The sequence below is a fragment of the Adiantum capillus-veneris genome, chromosome 11 (genome assembly GCF_014529385.1).
Source record: "Adiantum capillus-veneris isolate H3 chromosome 11, ASM1452938v2, whole genome shotgun sequence".
NCBI lineage: Eukaryota > Viridiplantae > Streptophyta > Polypodiopsida > Polypodiales > Pteridaceae > Adiantum > Adiantum capillus-veneris.
The window spans coordinates 82233173-82243440 of record NC_140941.1 but is presented as its reverse complement, the minus strand read 5'-3'; positions in this window follow the sequence as shown (position 1 = coordinate 82243440).

Sequence of the window (10268 nt, the reverse complement as noted above, 5' to 3'; positions counted from 1 at the left end):
ATATAAAAGTCAACTAAACCTAAAATTCACTCATTCTTTCATTTGTGCAATTGAAAAGTGCTCTTGCTCGATCTCCATCTTCTTCTTCTTCACCTCTTTGTGTGTGTGTGTGTGTGTGTGTGTGTATGCGTGAGTGCGTGATAGAGAGAGAGAGAGAGAGAGAGAGAGAGAGAGAGAGAGAGAGAGAGAGAGAGAGAGAGAGAGAGAGAGAGAGAGAGCATTGCGACGATGGCACGGCGGCGGGAAAGCGGTTAAGTGCGGCGCAACGACGGGTCATTCTTCTTCGCGGTGAGGAATCCTCCACGACAGCAAGCGTAGAGCGGTGAGTGACACACCATTGCCATCTTTGAGCTTACTAGTTTAGGCTTGTTGTGTACTTGGAGCCATTTGTGGCTCGCACACAGTGTATTGGCAAGTTCCTTGCATTGACACATGCAACAGACGCGCACATTTTTTGCGCCGCTTCCGGGGAATTCCATACACTAAGCTTGAATGGCACTCTGTGCTTCTTTGTGGTGCAATTTCAATTGTAGGAAAGGTAGGGAAGGAAGGTGTGTGTGTTGAGAAGAAGGATTTTGTTTTGCTACTGTGTATTTCTTTGTTAATGAGATTTTGAAAGGTAAGTACTGTGTTTTCTCTACGATAAGGTGTTAGTATTAAGGTTGTTAGTTCTGTGTAATGTAAAGTACAGTAAGTAGAAAGTAGATCTGTTAGAGCTAATGAAGTGTGTTAGTGTGTAACAGTAGGTGTATTAGTTGTAAGTAGGTAGGTAGAGTGTGTGTGTGTACTCGCGCGCAGGCCACGGCGACCTTATCCCAAAAAAAAGAAAAAAAAAAAAAGAAAAAAAAGAAGGTAGGACCGTGATTGGAAATATCTCCCAGACCCAAGCCCAGACCCAAGGCCAAGCTCACGCTCAAGCTCAGGCCTCAGTTGCCCTTTAAAATTACGTATTTTAGCTTCACACGTAGCTAAAAATTGACTTTTTTGAGGACCAACGGAGCTTCAGGTGACCGGACATTGTGCTGTAAAGCACACCGTGATCCTCTGAGTGATACGCTTGTTTTGAGCTATCACACACTTTAATAAAAAAACCGATCATTAAAAAACATAAAAAAATGAGTGAAAACGGATGCTTAAAAAAGTAAGCGGTTAACCTTCGAGGTTATTCGCCGACGCTTGTAGGGTGCCAAAGGCACATGCATCTGTGCTCTGGTTGTGTGCTAGAGACGGAGCAACGAGAGAGAATTTTGACTTACGCGAGTTCTAAATATCCACCTACCTTAGGTTATGGGCCTTCGGTTGGGATCCAAGGTAGTACAAACCAAGACCCGAACATAGCGGCTAGTGACTCTTTCTTTGACTACAACGTCATGGAGGGTTTCCCAATGCCTAATCCCGATAGCTCAAGCCAAGACATGCATGCAATGGGCCAGCGGTCCGAGTCGAGCGTGCTTAGCCGCTTGAAGGAAACCTTTAGTAGAGCCACTCGCTCTGAACATGGAGCTAATGATGTAAATGAGGGGGGTGGGATAAATTCTCCATTCATGACCAACGTAGACCCTATGCCCTTAGAGAATGTGCACATGAATACTTCATTCACTGCACCTCCTGACTCTTTAGAGCTATTCCCCTCCGAGGTCATATTATCCGATGGTAGAAGCCTTGCCGAAGTGCAAGAGATTGAGCGATATATCATTGCGGCTAGGGAAAAGGAAGGCGAGATCTTACGCAAGGCGGAGCAACGAAGAGAGTTAAAAGCGAAAGCCCCTATGTCAATATCCTTGCTAAGAGAGAAATCTAGTGCCAGGGGTCTTAATGCAATCTGAGCCCACAAGTGATAGCTTTACCTTTCCAAGTATAACTCATCTTTCCCTTGATGACACCATGGCTACCATGCTTACCCAATGATGGGTATGCCAAGAAACACACCATGGACCTCATTTGTTAGTAAAGCACCGCTACATGGTAGCTCAATGCCTGCAACAGTACCTACAAGTGTGTACCAATCGTATACACCCATGGGTTCTCGTACTCATGTAGTTCCTATCCCTCCCATTGTTTCAACAACCTATGATCCACAACCACAACACCCGAGTTCTTATTTCCATGGGACTATACCGGCTAGCATTAGCATGTCACATCCGACGTCTGCTATGCCTAGGGACACACATATGAACTTTGGGCCACCACATGGCACAACATCGTACCCAGCATGGAACCCAAGGGCTTCCTATGCGCCAAGCCCAATGCCAATACCTACTCCACATGTAGTCTCTGGAGTGCCTTCACCCATGGTGCCTGCTCACTTAGGTGACTTGGCAACATTTGCTCAAGCTATTGGTCATCTATTGCTGAGAATATGCGTAACACGCCTGATAGAGAGCCTAGAAGTAAGGCAGTACAAATAGCCAAGCTCACACAAAAATTTAGTGGAGACGGGGATGTGAGAAAGCATATTGAAGTGTTTGAACAAATATGCGATTCTCTAGGAGAACACAATGACCTACATAAGAGTAATGCTTTAAGCCTAACCTTAAGTGGGAAGGCAGGGGATTGGTATAGAACCCTAAGGGTGGAAGAAAAAACAATTTACCCTACTCTTAGGAGACTGTTCTTGAAAGAATACATACGAGAGGGAGTGCTTTGGGGTGTAGCCTCTCAGCTCCAAAAAGCCCAACGAGAGGAAGGAGAGTCGGTGAGAGAATTTATTAGTCGTTTGAAGCATTTGAATTCTCGTTGTAATTCAAATGAGCACTTCAATAATAATCAATTGCTTGATAGATTCATTGGGGGTTACAACATGAGGATATCTACAATGGCCTAGTCATTAGAGGTATCACCACTTGGGAAGCAGTCACCACCAATGTGATCCAAATGGAGGATAATTTAATGATTCAAGGAGAAAGAGTGTCTATTGAGCCTAAATCTATTAGCTCGCAAGCATCAGGGCATCAACCAATGACCCTAAAGCCTATTGCTAAGGAGCCAAAGGTATCTGAGATGAATTTAGCAGATCTCACCAAGGCCATTCAAGAGAGTCTTAGAGACAATCGCGCTCCACAAAACAATCATATGTATCCAAGAAGGGAGCAACAATGGTGCTTAGTATGCTATGGATTGCATAGTACCAATGAATGCCCTACTTTTAGAGTAAAATTCAATGGGAATTGCGGTGCCTGTGGAAGGTATGGTCATCAAGCTAAGGATTGCATAGTATTTAAGTGCACGATGGAAAATAGACCAACCTTAGCATGGACAGACACACCTCAAGTGCCTGCATTGATGCCGGCCCCACCTCTTGAACAAACAACACAACACATGGTCCCTAGGGCCCAAAATGTTGTGCAAACAACACCCTTACCACCTCCAATGCTAGGACCGCAACCACCACATCCGAGAATCACTTCTATGAATCAAGTGGGCTGTGAGTCATCTATTGCTTGTTTGGAAGGCTGTGAGGAAGATATAGACCCTAATATTACCTATGGGATGGATGTGCTTGAAGAAAGTCCACAATACTACATGGAGGACTATTGGGGACAAGTCAAACCTGTCTATCGAGTAGCTGCTCTTGCTGCAAGAGGCCAAAATATCAATTACACTGCTAAGAGACCACCTCTTCAATGCTATGAGTGTGGAGGTCCACATCGTGTAGCCGAGTGTCCTATTAGGCTACAAAAGAACGCCACACTAATGCAAACCAATCAAGCGAGCACGTCTACAATGCCAATACTTATGTGTAATCGATGTGGCATAGATCATTTGATTGCCCAATGTCCAAATAATCCAAATGCACCGAAGATCACGCCATTAAACTTGATTGAAGTTATCAAATAGCCATCACAAAGTACACCTGTGGTACTAGTAAACATACTCACACAATTGATGCTCCAAAAACAAAAATATATTCTTGAGGAAAGAGACACGGCATCAATTACCCAATCTCAGAAAAAGAAGAAAACACGAAGGAAGAGATCGCAAAAAGCAGCGAAGTTAGACCCCAGTTCAAAGACCAACATAGGCACTGGTGACGACCCCGTATATATGAACGATGCTGAAGAGGATTCTGATTTAGGTGAAACCATGGAGACCAAAACGAACACTAAGATATAAATCGACAAGGAAGATCTTCATGAGCCACAATAGCCAGGATCCAAGAAGAAGATAAGAACTTATCCAAACCCTACAGAGGAGATTGAGTAAGCCAAGCAATTAAGAAGTTTGGTAGAAGATACCCAAAGGAATCTAGAACCAGCACCTAGGAAGATCCAAATTACAGACACCGTGTTCCCTACGCAACAACAACCTCCCCAAGTCCATAAACCCTTAGCCATACCTAGTGTCATCCAAGAAGAAAGTGACTTAAAGTCATGGGAAAGTGGGCGTACTCACTTCCTGATGGAAAGAATGTTTACAGAGGGACTACCTGATCCTATCGAAGAAATGGAGATCCCATCTTCCCCACGCCAAGGGAATGAAGTCCAAAAGGTGCCGTTAAACATTGCCAAATTGATGGATTTCATGTCTTCAGAAGTTAGAACCACCATCATGCCCAAACTATATAAAGACCTTGAGCTAATCTCAGCTCTTCGAGCCTTCCTCAATGGAGAACTGAAGTTTGGGCTACCACAATTTGCACAGATGGATGGAGCTGAGGAGATGCCAATAGAGGAAGAACACTTAGATCCACAACCCAACCTAGATGAGAACCTTGTTATAGAAATACCTGTTAACAAGTTGGGACAATACTTTGAGGGTGATGAATCCAATGCAACCATACCAATCACTACTAAGGGATTAACTGTGAAGGGATTCCTTGATGGTGGCATTGGGGTTAGCATTGTGACTAATTATAGAAATACTTGTTAACAAGTTGGGACAATACTTTGAGGGTGATGAATCCAATGCAACCATACCAATCACTACTAAGGCATTAACTATGAAGGGATTCCTTGATGGTGGTGCTAGGGTTAGCATTGTGACTAAAAATTGATGGGAAACTATGGGAAGACCTCACCTTCCTACCACAACCATAGTAGTGAAGATGGCCAATGGGTCTATTGTTAAACCTATTGGGATGCTAGAAGATCTCAAGATCAAGGTCTTTGGACATAAAATAAGGATTACCTTCATTGTTATGGATTTCTCCAAACACACTATGGCAGTGGAGATGATCTTAGGACATCCTTTCATGAGGGAAGCAAAAATGGTGCATGACTGGTCTAAAAACCATGTCTACTTGCAGTTCCAATATTCTGTCATTCGAGTGGATCTTGTAACTGGTCAATCACATCCTCTAGGAAACAGGTTTATAATTGATCATAGATTTGACACCACAGCTCACTCGACCCCATTGCAGTATTTTTACATGTGTAAAGCGGACACTGATATTGGGGAAGATTCTCCTTATATGGATGTACTACCTGGGATGACTGAGTTGGACAATGTGGATTGGGTCCACCTAGCAGCAACCATAGATACTTGGGGAAATAGGGGGACGACCTGGGTAACACCTGAGGGGGATGAAATGCCACCACTCGTACCCTTAAATATGCTAGAAGCAATGCATATAGCTTCTGATGACCTACAAGATGAAGTTTTGACTGGCATTGGAACCAGTAGCACCTCACAAGACTATAGCCCACACGATTTCGGATCAGAATCATCAATTGAAATTGACTCTGAGGATGAAGAATTTGAGTTAAATCTTAGTGAAAATGTGGGGACAAAACCTTCAGGGACCAGTGGTACCCTAGATGAAAATCTATCTAAGGGAGCAGAAGACACAAGCAGCAATTCCTCTAGTGACTCTTTACTAGATATTGGTCGTAATAAAAAATTAGACAAGAGGAGTAAGAGATATAAGAGGGGAGGGTATCAAGCAAATGTGTGTGCTAGAATAAATGAAAAGAAATCTACCGTAGAATGGCTTAATTATATAGGGGCATGTGATGCTCATCGGAAGTTGGTAGATAACTGGGGTGAATACCTTCAAAGCGTTATGTGGTGTAGTCCACAACCCATTGACATCGCACAATTAGAGGCTAAAAAGAAGCCAAAGTTGGGCCGTACCGTAAGGAGACAGCAAAATCGAGAGTTATCTCAACAACAAAAGGAATCGAAAGTGAAATCACAGTCCACAGAACAACAGGACCCCACAAACTTACACCCTGCACCTGAACATTTCAAATCCTATACCACAGAGGAACGTAAGGTTGTGTATACAAAGGCTCAAAGAAAACCTATCGATGGGAGCAATGGAGTCTATGATGGTCCAACGATAGTTAAGGAAATAGAGTTAGCAGACCCAGGAGAAGAGTTTAAACTTGTTTTCATTGCCCAAGATCTGACAGAGACTGAGGAGTGTGTACTTAAATAACTTCTCAAGGAATTCAGGGATATATTTTCTTGGACATATCATGATATGAAAGGTGTTCCACCTTCCGTGGTGCAACATGCAATCCCCATGAATAGCATGGCTAAACCAGTTCAGCAACGACCCTACCCAATGAATCCTAAATATGCAAAAATCGTTAAAGAAGAGATTAAAAAGCTTGTGGAATGCGGATTCATATACCCTATTGAGCACTCAGATTGGGTGTCTCCAATAGTGATTGTGCCAAAAAAGAATGGGAAACTCAGAGTGTGTGTGGATCTCAAGAAGGTCAATGCCGCCACTAGGATGGACCATTACCCCTTGCCATGAGTTGGAGGGAAGGAAGCTTATAGCTTTTTAGACGGGTACTCTGGCTACAATCAAATCACAATTGCGCTGGAGGACCAAGCTAAAACAACCTTTTTAACCGAATTTGGAGTATTCACATTTTGTGTTATGGCTTTTGGCTTAACCAATGCCCCTGCTACCTTTCAAGGATTAATAAACACTGCTTTTAGAGAATATTTGAGGGAGTTTTGTGAAGCTTTCTTAGATGACCTTTGTGTTTATTCCTCTTGGAAAGAACATCTATCATGCTTATGAAAAGTGTTTGAGAAGTGTGGATTGTATCGCATCTCCTTAAACCCTTTCAAATGCCAATTTTGGGTTAAACATGGACTCATTTTAGGGCATATAGTGTCCAAAAATGGGATTTCCACAGATGAGAGAAAAATTAAAGCCATTGCTGAATTGCCACCTCCTACAAACTATAAAGGAGTTCAAAGGTTTATGGGCCTTCTTGGTTATTACCGACGGTTTATTTTAAACTTTGCCGAGATTGCTCGTCCTTTGTACAAGCTTCTTATTGAGTTTCAATGGACCGCGGAGTGTGACCATGCTTATGAGTCATTGAAAAGGACCTTGACTAGCGCTCCTATTCTCTGAGTGCCTGATTGGAATGTAATTTTTCATGTGCATATTGATGCATCCAACTTTGCTATTGGGTGTGTTCTAGCTCAACCAAGAGAACATAAACTAGACTACTCCATTAGCTTTGCAAGTCATCAATTGAATGATGCTAAAAGAAACTACACCACTACAGAGCGAGAAGGTTTAGGTATGATTTATGCAGTGAGAAAATTTTGCTACTACCTTCTGGCCAACAAGTTTGTGTTCTATGTTGATCATCAAGCCTTGTTGTATCTAGTAAATAAGCCTTGTTCCACGGGAAGAATTACACGATGGTTGTTAATTCTCCTTGAGTTTTATTTTTACCATTGTGGTGAGACCTGGTAAAAGACATGTCATGGCAGATCATTTGGTTTTCCCTTTGAGATTGTGAGTGACAATGGTACTCATTTTATAAATGGAGTAATAAAGGAACTCACTACCAACTTTATGATAGCTCACCATAAGTCCACCTCTTATTATCCACAAGCAAATGGCCAAGCTGAGAGTACCAACAAGACCTTAATCTCTATCTTGAAAAAAACGGTGGAAGCTCATCGCACAGATTGGGATTTAATGCTTACATCAGCTCTATGGGCTTATCATACTGCGTACATTAAAGTTTCCATTAACTGCACACCATATGAGATGGTGTATGGCCAAGAAGCGGTTATGCCATGGGAGTTTGTCGTTCCTAGTCTTCGAGTAGCTTCTCAAGAAGGTTGGGATGGTAACCCCTTAGCTGAGCGATTATATATCCTTGAAAGGCTAGATGAAGAGAGGCAATTAGCTGTGCAAAATGAACTTGTGGAGAAAGATAGGAGGAAGAAATGGTTTGACTATCATCTAAAGAACAAAGATATCAATGTTGGTGATAAAGTCCTTATGTATGGAGTGCATAACAAAAATAAAAAGTTGAAATATGCGGGAAAAGGACCATATAAAGTATGTGAGATCACCCCACAAGGAACCATTCGTGTGGAGACTCTTGATGGAGTTGAAACCATTGGATTCCTGAATGGGAGAAAACTTAAAAGATACTATGATCCTTTAAGCTAAGAGGAGCTACATGCCATCCATACAAAAAAGGCAGCCAAGGTACGAGCAAAATTGAAGAAGATACAAGCTCAAGCTGAGGCTAAGGAGCAACAACAACAACACATAAGACGCTGTCAGGAGTTTTTTGGAGCAAGGGATTGCGCATATGTACATACACATGCATGGTGCATCAAATAAAGAATTGCCCATTTTCCAGAGCTAGGTGGTTACGTGGGGCCCACATGTGTACAGGTAGGACAACATGTACATAGTGCATCGATTTTCACTATCACCAGTACTAGTATTTTTTTTCTACAATAATGAGGAGTTTATAGCGCGTAAAACTTCTCGAGGAAGCTATCCGCGGGCCGACGACATGAGGTAAGTAGGTGCGTCAGATGGCATCGAGTGGTGTCAGGAGGTCGAAAGGGGTCAATACTTGCACGCGGAGAAGTATGGACACGACGTGGGTGTTTTCTTGTGATACTTATGCAGAAAGGTCATCATGAGGACCACTTTTTGGGGCCACTTCACGTGGTTGCGGGATGCATTATTTGGAAAAACTGAGTGCCAGGTGTGTGGATGATGCGAAAAGGTGACAACTATGCACTGCGAGGTCAGTTTTTGGCCTGTTTGGGGTCCGTTTGAGGTCATCTAAAAGGCCAAGGGTGCCCAACTAATAAGGCTAAGTGTGGGAACTGAAAAACAAGAGAGAAGACCAGAAAAAACGTGGAGAAGAGAGGAGGAACAGCCGCAGGTGTGTTTTTGCTCATTTTGGAGCCTGTTTTGGCCCTAAACTGCTCATCCGAGGTTGGATTTGAGCATTTTGACATTGTAGACTGGGATTTTGGGACCTTCCGGACGCGATGGTGCTATCCATTTTTCCAAATTCCTCACTCTTTTTCTGCTGTTTTTGCTGTGTAAGTTTCTCCTATGAGCGAAGTTTCTGCTCTAGTTTGTGATTGTATCTGGCTTATTTTACCCATATTGTGTGAGCTATTTGCCCCATTGGTGTTGGCCCAAGCTCAATTGTATCTAAAAATCATAAATTCTCCTCTTTTGAGCTGAGTTTTGTGTGTGTGTGTGTGTGTGTGTGTGTGTGTGTGTGGAGTGGGCAAGTGGATAGTCTCTCTCCTCTCACTCCAGAGGTGTGTTCCCTGTCTCGGCCAGGTGTGTTGTCTAAGCCGAGAGGTGCCCCGTAGTGTGTGTGTGTATCTTCCCAAGAGTGTGTGTCGGGTCGTTATAGAGGTGCTGTGTGTGTTTTTATCCTGCTCACATTCTTTTGGCACCCCACGGAGGATCTTCTTCGAGTACCTTCTGCTTCAAGCTTCGAGCTTCGAGATTGGGGATTACAGGTTACAGGTTGCAGGTTGCACATTACAAGTTATAGGTTACAGGGACAGGTACAGGTACAAGTGATTCACATAGGTACACGTAGCTGGAGTACAGTGATACACTAGCAGTGATGTCACTTGCAGTTGTTGTGGGTATGCATCACTTGGCGCCTATTTGAGCGCATTGTCTGCTGGATTGTACGTTAATTGTGGAAACTACCATTGTACGCATTTGTGGAGCCATACTTGGTTGTATTTGGAAGTCTCAGCCATTTCTGAGACTTGGTCTGGAAGATAGTCATTTCTGAGACTTGACTATACGCGATTTGCATTAGCCTTCGTGTGAGGGTCGATAGCGTGAGGTTTTTATTGAGCTGGGGGATTCTCAAATGTAGAGATCCTTTCGGTGATACAGGTAGATGGAGCACCCTTTTTGTGACCTCGCCATAGGCTATGTACTAGTGAGTCCTACTTGATGCTCGAGTTCTATTGTTGGCAGTTTATGCATACATATACAGTCTATATTTTGGGTTCCTACTGCTCTACTTCTGGGGAAACTCTGTCAAAATTTT